General features: G+C 52.3%; 1 protein-coding gene across 6 annotated transcripts in view; it reads right to left on the bottom strand.

Moving 5' to 3' along the window:
• PBX3 (PBX homeobox 3) overlaps positions 1–13454 on the bottom strand; it is a 102052-nt gene that overhangs the window by 50340 nt on the left and 38258 nt on the right. The gene's annotated exons all lie outside the window — the stretch shown is intronic.

The following is a 13454-nucleotide window of genomic DNA, read 5'->3' as shown; positions in this document are numbered from 1 at the left end:
GGAGGGCAGCAGCCCAGCTCCAGATGCCATTCCCACGGCGAGGGGCAGGAGCACCCACGGAGGTGCTGGCCCTGCAGCCGAGGGGACACCTGCCCTGGCCTGATGGGGGGTCATTGTGACAGAGAGGGGACAGTCCCCAGGGGAGGAGCCCCCTGTCCCCCCCCTGTCCCAGCCCCTGTCCCCCCCCGTCCCAGCCCCTGTCACCCCCCCGTCCCAGCCCCTGTCACCCCCGTGTCCCAGCCCCTGTCCCCCCCATGTCCCAACCCCCTGTCACCTGTCACAGCATCCTGGCCTGCCCCTGCCCCTCAGCCCTGCACTGGGAAGGGGTTCCCAGATGTAAAAGGAATTTTGAAACTGAAAGGCAATTCATGTAAGTGAAATACTTCCATGCCTGAAATTCCCTGTAGGACCCCAGAAATTCTAGAAACATGGAGCAGGGAAGAAATCTTCAGATCCCTCTTTTGGAATTGAAATCACTTTATAGACTTTCAGAGGTGGAATAAATGTGGGAGGAATTTTAATGAGTGCAGGTATTTCCTGCCTATGACTGATTGCCACAGAGGATTGATCCGGGGCTGGGAAGGCCCGGAGTGGACAAAGCCCTCTCACCCCCTCCAGGCACTGCTCCCCAACCTTGGGGGACCTTGGCAGCCCCGCAGTGCCCCAGGCACGGTGTGGTGAGCCCTGCTGGGCACAGGGAGCATCAGCCCTGCAGTGGGAGCTGCCAGGAGCCAAGCAACACCTACAAAAGGGTCTGCTGCTCAGGCAGGAGAGCTGTGGCCCCAGGGTCTCCCTCTGTCTGGGCACCAGCGAGCATCCCCACACATCCCTTCTCAGAGCTGCAAAGTTAGGGGAAGTTACTCCTGGAAATGACCTTTAGAATGACAATTTATCACATAGAAGTGAAAGCAAAAATAAAATCTGCATCCCTAATTTCTCTTTCCTTTCAAAGCCGGGTCTCTGACTCCACAAACTGTGTTATATATGTTTACATTTCTATAAAAGCAAGTGTTCCTTGGAGGAGCAGCGAGGTAATTCACATTTGCATCATGTGTAGCTATGATAAATAATAAATATGGAGCTGATAAATGGTACTGTGCAACTGGAAGACCTATTTTTTATTGAATGGCTGACTAAATACTCATGTAAAAGTCATAACTTGATGCTTCTTTTACCCTGGGGCTGCAGTAATTTATTGTTGTAATTTATATGCAGTGCCTTGGTGAGGGGACAGTTTTAGCCCAGCCCAGGGACTGTCCTGTCCCTTTGGGTGCAGGAGGGGTCCCAGGAGACGTGCAACAATCAGAGGGCACCACCAAAGGCACACGGTGCTCTCACACCACCAGCCCGTGCTCCAGAGCACAGCCAAACACCCTGTGCACACACACCTGCACATCCCAGGTGAGAGCAGGGGTCTTGCCCCCGTCCCCCTCTCATGGGGGTGGCATTTCAAGCCCACTCAGATCAGGATGTTCCAGCTGTGCCCACCCCACACTGGATTCACTGACAGCCTGGAAACTGTGACTGGAGCAGGAGAAGTGAGGTCCATAAAGCAGAGAGCTGCTGCCCGGGCTGGAGACAGCAGCAATAAATCCTGCTGTGTACAATGGCTCAAACTTGTCTTTAAAAAATGTCCAGAGAAAAAACTCACCCCTCCCAAAACACGAGTGGGCCCCATCGCAGCTAACAATCAACAGGATTAATTGGAGAAGGAATTTAAGAAATCTATTTCAGCAATATTGTGCCTTTGATAATTTAGAGGCAGCCATGATACCACGATTTGTACATGACAGTCATATGAAATAATAAACCTTGCTAGCTATAAACATTACCAAATTCTGACACTATTGATTTATTATGTCTAACAGTGACATCAAACCGAACAACTGACAGAAACAATGTTACAGCTTTAAGAGCAGTTTGTCAACGATTAATTCTGCCAAACGGGGTTTAGTTTTATGCTGGGACTGCTTGTCTAGCAGTTGTCAATCCAAGCAAAAATTACTACTGCCACACGTCTGCTCCCGCCAGCCCGAGGCGCCGCTCCGCTAGCCCTCATTACCCCGATCACCGCCAATGCAGATGCAGGGCCAGTCCCTATTTAATATGCGTGTTAATTATGCAAATTATTAATTGGGCTGGTGCTTGAGGACTTGTGTTTATGCCCAGATTAGAGTCAATAACTGTATCACACAGCATTTTAAGCCTGACCTGTGACAGAAATAAAGCTGTGCTGAAAGCGGCGTGTTGTGCCGCGGCTCCGGGGGCTGCGGCACCGCACGGGGACGGGATGGGGATCCCTCCTGCCAGCGCCTGCCTGGCACCGTGGGGCTCCCAAACAGATCCTCATCACCCTCCCAACCTCTGCCAGGTATTTACAGCCATTTTCTCTTCCAGCAGCAAGGTGGGTTTGTGCTACTTCTATTGCACTGTCGATAGGAAGCGTGTGACACGATGTTACACACTGTAAATTTGTTTGATTTTTTAAAATCAAATACATTTAAAGGTGCAAAGATCGAGGGTGAAGCTACGAGGCTTTTCCAATTAAAATTTAGAGCAGACAATGTTGTAAATTTTATACAGTTGTAATGCTGGCTGCAGTTGTGCTGAAATGGGAACTATTGATCAGCCTGATTTCCCAGGATACAAGAGGGGGAAACAAGGTATTGCACCAGCAGAAACAAAACTTTCATTTGTAAAGCCTTCTATTATACTTTACTGCCCTCATTTGGTTCCAGATGCATCTCTCTTAGCAGGAGAAATAAGGTCACAGCCTCTTCCCCAAAGAATACGGGAGCAGAGGAGGTGAAGGGGAGCTCCACACAGTCCTGAGCATGGCACACAGGATGGGCCAAGGGGACAAGGGCAGTGGCACAGGGCTCACCCAGCCCAGGACCCACAGGGCTCACCCAGCCCAGGACCCACACACCCCCAGTGCCCGAGGAGCCCCAAACACAAGGGCTGATCCTCCTGCCCCAGCGAGGCAGTGTCTCCAGCAAGGGTGAGGTTTACAGACACATCCAGCCCGTTCCCAGCTGGAAGGCAGAGGATGCCTGGCTGGGAAGAGGCCACCCAGGCCGGCGGTGTGGGGGCACTCACTGGGGCCAGACCGTGTGCCAGCTCTGGGTGACAGCCCCACCACTCCATGCGGGCCACGATTGCTGCTCCTCACCACAAAACCTCAGGGAAGGGCCCTGGCTGGCAGCACCTCACCCAAGGGGCTGGTGCTGCCAGGGGGGCTGGCCTCAGGCACGCCCGGGTCCTGGGGACACAGATCTGCTGTGGGCAGTGTCCCACGGCACCAGGCTGCTGCCAAGGTGCCCATGGCCACAGGGGCAGCACCCTGAGGTGCCCCAGTCTCCCCACAGAGCTGGTACCCGGTGGCACGGCCACCTCCCTGGCACGGCTGGCCTCCTCTTCTCCCTCAGCTTTGAGCACGATCCATTCCACATATGGCCCGTTCTCCATGGACACCACAACTGTTTTTAAGGGAAGTCTGGCACCAACAGCACTGCTGCCTGGCCAACAGCTCTGTTAGTCCTCACTCAGAGAATTTACATATGAATCAATGCCACCTTCACGCTGCAATATGATGTTCTCGTTCCGTTAGGTATTTTCTGCGTTTCTGCTTCACTGCAGCCCCGTGGCTGTGCCAGACCCTGGGCACTGAGGTTTCTAGGAACACTCATGCTGACTCCCATGCAAGGATGCTCCTCACCTGGGTTCCCCCACAGCCACCACCACCTTTTCCTGCACGGGGTACCCACCACGGGGTGCTGGGGCACCAAAACTCGCCACAGCCTGCAGCAGTGCCAGGAGGAGCCCTGGTCCCTGCGAGCCACCGGCCGCAGCCAGCGCTGCCTGTGAGCTAAAACCTGCCCTGTCAACCTGCCCCAGAGCAAGTGAATCCAAAACACAAACAACAAAGCCAGAGCTAAGTTAAAAGGACAAAAAACCCACACAATGGATGATCCCAATAATGGGAAAAGATAACAAAGCCCCTGGATCCCAGCATCTGGCACTAAATGCACTTCTCTGTAAACTGAATGGCGGCTCCCAAACTGCGCCAAGCATCACTCCTCTGCCAAGGCAGTAAACAGCTTTTATCAGCAATAATGATGGCATAATCCCAGCTAAAAAGGAAAGTAACATATGGCAGCAGCCCTCCAAACCCCATCCCGACAAAGTAGGGGGCATTTTTATTACAGCGTCCACTTGCAGAAAACCTGCCAGCCTCCTTCTCTCTTTTCTCCTCTTTTTTTACAGGTTATCATCTTCGCTGTTTGAGCCGAATGTGGCATTTGGGAGTTTTAAACTAATGAGTTCATTTTTCTAGGAAAAAAAAAAAAAAAGAAGAAGAAAAAACAGAGGGAGCTTCAACAGACAAGAGAGACAGGATACCCAGGGCTGAGAGGGGACACTGAGGCCAGCTGGGCTGGGGAAGGGAACACTCAGGGCTGACACAGGGCTGGGAAATACACACTGCAAAGGGGCCACGTTATTTCAGATACTGCTACACAGTTTAGGCTCAAGTGTGATGCCGGGTTTGGAAAACAAACACGTGGGAAGGAACAACTGAGCCCTGACGCAATGCTTTTCTCTAATGACGTGATATGTTACATAAGAGTACTGCCAATCAGTCAGGTGTAAAGCAGGGCAAATTCTGTTTACAAGCTGATTTCAGAACCAAAATGAATCTAACATTATTAACCTTTTTTAATGGCCGGCATCCTCATTTAGATGTGCAGATGTAATAGTCACAAACTGATTTTAAGGGCAGCTGTGTATTTATCAAGAGCAGAGTGAGACTGTGAAAGGCATCGGGTGGACGATGCAGAGTTGGTGTCACATGCTCTCACCTTTAATTGATAGAGCCAGCCCTTGTTTTCACTTCATGATTTGCTGAAATACCATCTCCAAGCAAAGAAGAGATTCCAATCTCACTTTGGCTCTGCAATCTCATCACGCAATTATTTGAAAACATTACGATTTGCTAATTATCATGCTAATTATTTTGCCCTATACGTTTGCCATCATGTTGTACAATTAAACCCAGAGCCAAAGCTTTGTTTGCACCAGGCAAACAGGGCTGTGGTTGGGAACAAGAGGGGAAAAATGGAGGAATGCACTAATATTTTTTTGACATCTTTACCTATAAATATTTTTTCAGACTGAAAAATGTATCTAATAGCCCCACTCGCTGATGTGCACTGCAGTTTACCACAGTGTCTATATTTCTGTTGTCAGTTTTACAGTATCTCCCTTCATTAAACCTATCAAGTTTTCCTTTTGATCATGCAACCAAGGCCAGAAGACAGATATCTTCCTGGAACAGAGCAGTCTGCCAAGTCTTTCACAAGCCCAGCTTTAACCTCCCTATTGATTTTCTCAACACTGCAGCCATTCATTGTTTGTGACATTTGGCTGTCGGCTCTTTAACACCCTTCAACCAAATCAATTTCATATTTTTGTCAATGCCCTGCTAGAGGATGAGCAGAATGGGAAGAGACTTAGCATGATTTAGAATGTTGATTTTCTAGAGCGGTTTTATCTGTAGTTTTTACAAGCCTTATAAAGTTAATTCAACATGTTTATTTAAACATATGCAATAAATTGGGAAAGAAGCGCTACCAGAGTTAAGTTTCAAATTCCCCAAATCTAATTCATGAAGAAAACGAAATTATTTTATCAATGTCAGTAAAAACAAATGTGCCGCCATCCTGCTCCCTCCACACCCAAAGCACAGGGAGGCAGGTCCCTGCCCAGCCCAAACCCAGGGCACTGCTGGCACACAACCACAGCTTCAACCCAAGAGCCCAGCCAGTTCTGCTGTGATGGGACTGTCACCTTGGTGGGAAGGACAGAATGCTGAGATGGGACCTCACCTTCCACCCCAGCCCGTTCCAAACCAAAGCCCCTCATGCTGCACAAAACCCTGACCCCTTTTGGGGCCTGAAGCTGCTGATGGCCAGGCTGGGCTTTGCTGTGTTCCCAGCCAGGGCAGAGTGTGCCAAGGCTCACAGACATTGCCCAGAGCGTGCCCAGCCCCCAGGCAGCAGATCCTGTGCTGGGATCATTCACAGGGCGTTTTCACCTGACAGACCAGGGCATTAAATGTGGATTAGCAGCCTGGCAGCTTGAGCAGCTTCTTCGGAGCCAGTAGCTGCACGGTGTAAATATGTATTTAGGGCACTTGCAGGCTCTGTGCTGCAGCTCCTGCCCGGCTCCTGCACACCTGCATTCACCTGGGTTCACCCGTGCAGCACCGGGCTGGGCAGGCACTGCTCAGGGGCACTCACTGCCTGCAAAGCTCTGAGCTCATCTTCTGTGTGTGCCCACCATCCCCTCACCCGGCTGGTGTGACCGCCAGCCCTCGGGAGCCACGGCCAGAGGGGACAGAAATGCTGTGGCCAAGCAGGATGAGGGCCGTGTCCCCTGTCCCAGCCCAGCACAGAGGTCACAGTCCCACACACAGCCCCGGCTCCTGGGGAGCAGCGACTGTCCTTCACAGCCTTCCCTCTGTTTTTAACTGCTGATAAATTGGAGAGACTCTTGGTTAAACCGTGTGGGTTTCAAGGACGTGCAGGACGGTGATGGCAGCAGCTGACACTTCATTACATCAGCGATGCAAGCGGGAGGGGACTCCCGTGTCCCCCAGGGTGGCCAAAGGGGGTGGCTGCTCTTGTCCTGCCCGTGTCCCCCAGGGTGGCCAAAGGGGGTGGCCAGGGCTGCTCCTGTCCTGCCCGTGTCCCCCAGGGTGGCCAAAGGGGGTGGCTGCCCTTGTCCTGCCCGTGTCCCTCACGGTGGCAGCCCCAAGGTGCCATGGCACACACCCCAGAGCAGGGCGAGGGGCTGTGCCCCCATGGCCCAGCAGTTTTCTGGAGATGTCCCCCTTGGTGGGCAGGAGACAGCCCCTGTGGGGCTCCCCTGGATCCATCCCTGGGCTGCTCAAACCCCCCGGGACAGGGGCTGTGGGCCTGCCAGCACCACACCTGACTCTGTGTGGGAAAAGGCCTGATGAGAAATGAATTTGAAAAACCAATTGTAAAAAATAGTTTTAAAGTCTCTCAGCCTTGCCCCCGGGGAAGGAGGACATGGTGTGTTTAAAATACTGTGCTTAAAATAAAAAATATTCTCCATGCTGGCAACCTATTTTGCTGGGTTCCTGATATTGCTGTTTCCAAGACCACGAGAGCGCCAGACCCCCTCCTCCCCAGGGACACCACGGGACAGGAGAGCCACGGTTAAAAATAAACCTTCAGCATGGCTTCCCAGCCTGGCATCCTTCAGAGGCAGACTGCACCCAAACCAGCCTCTGCTAAACCTCTGCTGAGGGAGGGGTGGGACGGGACGGGATGGGATAATGGGATGGGATGGGATGGGATGGGATAAGGGGATGGGATAATGGGATGGGATGGGATGGGATAAGGGGATGGGATAATGGGATGGGATGGGATGGGATGGGATGGGATGGGATGGGATGGGATGGGATGGGATGGGATGGGATGGGATGGGATGGGATGGGATGGGATGGGATGGGATGGGATGGGATGGGATGGGATGGGGTGGGATGGATGGGATGGGATAAGGGGATGGGATGGGATGGGATGGGATGGGATGGGATGGGATGGGATGGGATGGGATGGGATGGGGTGGGAAGGTAGATTCCCACACATGGTGCCCAGAGAAGGGAGCAGGAGCACAGTGGTGAGAGCAGAGCTGCTCTGAGGCACCCAACACCTCTCGTGCAGCCAAAGTGAGAGCAGGACCCGCTGGGAAGAGGCTCGGAGGCGGCTGAGGAGCCCCAGTCAGCCCTCTCTGAACAAAGGCATCTCCTCCTGGTCCATGAGCCATCCCAGCACCCCAAGAGGGACACCTGCACCAGAAACTGTCTGCAGGAGGGGAAGGCACCCCCTGACTCCCCGTGGCTGGCAGAGGGGTCCTGTGGGGGTGGCAGGGCACGGCAGCAGAGCCCCCAGAGCTGCTCACAGCAATCACAGGCAGGCTTCATCTGTGGCAAAAAGGGGTTTCTCTCATGGCTCTGCATGTGTCAGGTATGATCCTTCAGCCAGAGCTCCTTCCCTGAAGCTGCCGTGGCTCCCAGCCCCGGGATGGCCGCGGCAGGACAGCCGACACCCTGCTGGATCCTGGCCCAGGGCACTCAGCCTGTCCAGGCTGCTAACCCGAGCCCTGCCACCTTTGGTGGGCTGTTCTCACACCACTTCCCACTGCCTCAGCACCAGCACGGGCAGGGGTGCAGGGGGAATCACCGGCCTGGTTTGGGAGCAGGGCCTGAGCAAAGCCTCAGGGCTGGCAGCTGGTCAGTGACTGTGGCTGGTGAGGAGCTGCCCCGGCTTTGGGGCTGGGCTCGGGCCCCTGGTGTGTCTGGTCAGAGCTGCCTTTCCCTGCCGTGGTGAGGAAACGCACACAGGCTTCACTCTTTTAAATCAGCGGTTTTCAAAATCGTAGCAAAGCCCTGTCCAGTGTTCCACGGAAGGATCAAATGGTGAGCAAAGGGCCCTGAGGAGGAGCATTGCCTGTCCCCATCCCCCTGGGCCTCCACTGCCCACAGCTGGGGCCATCATGCCAAAATGTCCCTTATCAGATGGGCCCCCAAGCAGGAGACAGGCTGCTCCAGCCCCGGCATCGAGGAGATCCCAAAATACCAGAAACACAATGGAAAGCGTTTTTCATGCCCAATGGAGCAGCAAAAGAGCAGCCTGGAAAATGCATTTTAATATATTTACTATCGTTTTTAGTTTTGTAGACCAGATAGGAAGAGGGAGAATTTCTTGCCACAGCCCCAGAACATTCTGCTATTCCCCTGTTGTTTTACTGTGGGATTTTTCCTACTATGCCCCAATATACTCATTTTTTTTCAGCTGCAGAGTGTTTGCTTTGATGATGCCTTAACCTAGAAATAGTCTGCAGTTGTTTACCCACTGGTAGAGCTTCAAATATTATATTCTCACATTTTTAAATCAGTGCAGACACCTGAGACAAAAAGTGTCCCAAAAGCTGCCTACAAGAGCTACATGCTGGTCACTCTTTCTTGTCAAGGTTGATTTATTGCCTCCTTGCTGTTCAATTTCACATTTTGTCCTCATCATATCCGTGGCTCATGATCATTCTAGGCTGACCCTTGTAGGGCAGGCAGGGAATATTGATAAAACAATTATCTGTTAGCCGTTCATTTGATTTTCCATTTCAATTACGGATTGCACGAGGCAAAAGGAAAAAGATTGCATCATTGATTTTTCTACCTTACAACAGTAAAGAGTTGCTTTGATGGTTATAAAATGAATGCAACTCAACCATGCTTTTAAAGGTCATATTTTTTGTTTTACTATATTTCTTAAAAGCCTTAATATATGCAACTGTGCGGGGGGGAATGCCCACATCATCAGCCTGGCTAACCAGATACAAAGCGCACGCACAGAAACACGGGCAAAGCCCTGCTCTAATGTATTTACAATAAATCTGATCTCGCCCAGCAACGCCCCGGCATCACTCGGGGGCCAGCGCCCCTCCTCGCGGCTGCGGGGACGGCCGGGGCCACCTGCCCGGGAGCCGTGCCGTGCCGTGCCGTGCCGTGCCGTGCCGTGCCGTGCCGTGCTGGGCCAGCCTGCCCGGGAGCCGTGCCGTGCCGTGCCGTGCCAGCCTGCCTGGGAACTGTGCCGTGCCGTGCGGGGCCAGCCTGCCCGGGAGCGGCTCCGTTCAGACCCCGCCGTGCCGGTCCATGCCGGTCCGGTCCGGTCCGTGCCGATCCGGTTCGTGCCGTGCCGATCCGGTCCGTGCCGGTCCGGTCCGGTCCATGCCGATCCGGTCCGGTCCGTGCCGGTCCGGTCCGTGCCGGTCCGGTCCGATCCGGTCCGGTCCGTGCCGGTCCGGTCCGTGCCGGTCCGGTCCGTGCCGGTCCGGTCCGATCCGGTCCGTGCCGCTCCGGTCCGGTCCGGTCCGCGCGGACGGCGCGCTGCCCCGGCCCCATCACGGTTCAGCGCCCGGCCCCGCTCCGGGGGATTTCACGGGCCGACCCCGGGAGAAGTTCAGCCTTTGATCAAGGCTTGGCGCGGAGCAGGAAAGGGCTCCCATTTTCTGTGTCACAGGGTGCCCGGGCTGATCTCCTCAAAGCCCCAGAGTTTCCTTCCAAGACTGGATTACGCTCAGCAATTAAGGTAATGAACTGGCTGAGGTAACAAAGCATAATGATCTCTTTTGTCCTCTGAATGCTTATGAACTCGCTCCCTCACAATAGTCTGGAATGCAGAGCTTTCTCCAACACCGGGGCTTAAAACTGTGTAAAAATGATTACTTCCATTATGCCTTCATGGCTTGACATTTTTAATTTAAACACCTGTAATATTTAAGCATACTTCTCAGAACCCAAATACCCGCTCTCAAAGAATGCTAGCTTACATTTCTGCAATATTTTGACATCTTATGAGTATTATTTTAATGCCTGAAAAGATAATGTGATGAATCCATTGCAAATATATCAAAATATGTGTGTGGAGGACTGTTGCTCGCGTTTTGTTTGAAAACAATGGATTTTTCAAAACAAGGCACAACAGCTGAGCGAGCAGTCAGCGTTTCATCAGGCACTCTGTCGTGTCAATAAGGAACCACATTGTCTGGGCATATGTGCAAATGCAACACAACTTTTGCTCCAAACCAGCCCTTTTCTGTGATATCAAACCCTGCCGTGCTCACTGCCACCCCTCCCAGCACAGGGTGTTTTGATGCAGCTATTTCACTTTTTAAAAGCATTTACTTAAGGTTTTATTTATTTATTTTGAAACATCTGGCTACTACTTTTACATTTTTTCTGAAATTTTTTGCATGATATAAACCTTCTGCACTGCAGAATCTGCTGCACTCTGATCTTTCATCTTAACACATTTCCAGCCCCAAATTTCACTTCAATCTCACCTCATCTCTCCATACTACATTAACCCCTGGCAATTGCCTTCCAAATGACCCCATTAAGCTGTAATTGCCTCAGCAGGCCTGCACTTTCGCTTGTAATTCTGTACCTCTCATCTCCCAGACGTTCTCTCAGCATCATTTCGTGTTCTGGCTCCCTTCACTGAGCTCAGCTTATGACCTCGCTGCACCATGGCCGAAATGACTACTAAAAGCATAACAGAGACGGAATTCCATTACTTATTTTTAAAAGTTCTCTGGTGCCCTAATGTAATATTCTTTGGGGATTGTTGTCAAGGATACCAAGCACCAGCCATTAAAACCTTTTGTTTCCCAAGGCATTCCGTCTTTTATTAATAAATAAAGATAAAGAGAAGCTCATCCACCCTCCACGAAGTCAGCGTGTGTTTGCAGTGCCCTGGTACAGCTCCAAGCCTCACGGTGCCCCCGGAGCAGGGAGGGCAGCCTGGCAGCTCTGCCCAGCTCGGGGAAATTAAACCGCTGCAGAAGATTCTGCAGGAGCAGCTCAGCACAGCAACGCTGCCTTTAGCATATGCTGTAGCCGGGGTGGAAATGAACGGCGAGGTCCGAGCAGCCTTTTGTGGCCACCACGCCGAGGAGGAGGAAAACTCACACTGCCATATCCCACTGTCAGGGCTAACAGTCTATCAAGGATAATGGGAATCCCCAACGGGGGCGAACAAAACAGCATGGAAAAAGCTGGCTAATCCTTTAACCGGGTTTGTGGCTCAAATGTGTTAAAGAGGAACCTCCCGCTCCCGGCTGTTGTGAGACGGCCAGGAGACATATATTTCAGATTGAAAATTAATTGGTGCTGGATCCAAGCAAGCCTTTGCAGCAAGCAGTAACCTTTTCATTTTATGGTCATGACACTGAAATATTAAGAGCCCTCTTCTCCCATAAACTATATAAACAGAGGCTCTCTGAAAAATGGAGGTAGTTTTTTCTGTGGCAGAGAAGGAGTTTTACTCTTAATTCATAATAAAACTTAGGGCTGAGGCTGCATGGGGCAGGAGGTTCAAGGGGCCCTGGTGCCCAGCGCCAGGGGATGGGGTGCCCCAGGTGCAGCAGTGGAGCTGGGGCCAGCTCAGCATCCTGCTCAGCAGGGCAGGCCTGGCACTGCCAGCAGAGCCAGAGGTGCCCACACCTGGATCACCTCCTGCTCCCTGCCTGTGGCACAGGAAGGGGCAGAGGCTGGCGGGGCCAAGGCAGGCTGGGCACACACGGGGCCGGGCAGAGCCTGGGCCCTGCTGTGACCCGTGGGGTGACCTGTGCTCAGGACTCCTGCTCACTCACCAGCCTGGGCAGTGCCTCTCAAGGCCCTCCCTGCACCCCTGACCTGTGAGCTGCTCCTTCAGCACCTGCTGCTCCTCACAGCAGGGACAGCGCTGGAGTGTAGGCTCCAGCTGATCAGGAATGCTTTGGGCTGATGTTTTAACCCTGTTTCTGGCAATAATGAGTGCACATGGATTTTTAGCTAAGAAATATTTTTTTATCCAGGATTTGCAACTAAAAGCTAGGTCTTGAAAGCTTTTCACCTCTCATCCAGAGGGATGGAGAAGGTCAGTCTCTGTTTGCATGTCCATGGTGTCGGGAGGTGACACTGCACACGGGACCATGTGTCACACCAGGACCAAGGCCACTGTCTGTTCCTCTGCCAGCCCCAGGGACACCCCAGCACTGTCACCAAGGCAGAACAGGGTCTGTGAGTGCTGTCCTGCCACCCCAAAGCCACCTCCCTGAGCCATCCTCCGTGGAGATGAGATGATAAAATCAGTCTAATCGCTGAGCTGCTCCAAAGACCCCAAAGGAGATAAAATTAACCAGGAACTTTTCCACAACAGGATGGTTTCTGCAGGCAGATGCCTGGGCCTGGCTCGTTCCTCTGCTGCGTGTCAGCCACGTGTGAGCCACATGCTGCAGCAGCCTCACGCCTTAGGCTGTTTTTATTCTACACACCAGGCAGGAAATTTTCATTTCATGCATCACTCACGTTTTGTCCTGATTCTGCGAAGTCAGGTCTTGCACTGAAGGTAAAGCCTGGAGGAAATCAGATTGATTCGGAGTTGCTATTGTTTGGAATTCCAGTCTGGGCTCATTGGGCACTGATTTTGTTTGCTTTCAGCAAAGCTTGTGGTACCATACAGAGCTGAGACAAGCAGCTGAATGAAGTCAGTCCACGCACTTCAGTTATTTTTGTTTTCTTTAAAATGAGCTTTGATTTCATCACATTCTGCCCATCTGTAAAACCCAGGTAATGCCATTTTTGTCAGCATCCTGAGGAAAGATTATCAGCCCCAACAGAAGTCATGATCAGCAGATCTGGGTCTGTCCTGGTTCCATTTTAAGCACTGGCATCGCCTGTACCTGTGGCTCTGCACATGCTGAGACTCCTGGAGCACCAAATGTCACCTGCATGTGCACAGCACGCTGGCACCCGGGGCACTGGGTGATGACATGCACCTTCCACACAGCACTTTGGCCTTGCTCACTATCAGCCTAAACAGGAC

The sequence above is a fragment of the Passer domesticus genome, chromosome 18 (genome assembly GCF_036417665.1).
Source record: "Passer domesticus isolate bPasDom1 chromosome 18, bPasDom1.hap1, whole genome shotgun sequence".
Lineage (NCBI taxonomy): Eukaryota > Metazoa > Chordata > Aves > Passeriformes > Passeridae > Passer > Passer domesticus.
The sequence above is the reverse complement of the archived record's forward strand: the minus strand, read 5'-3'. Positions and strand labels throughout refer to the sequence as shown.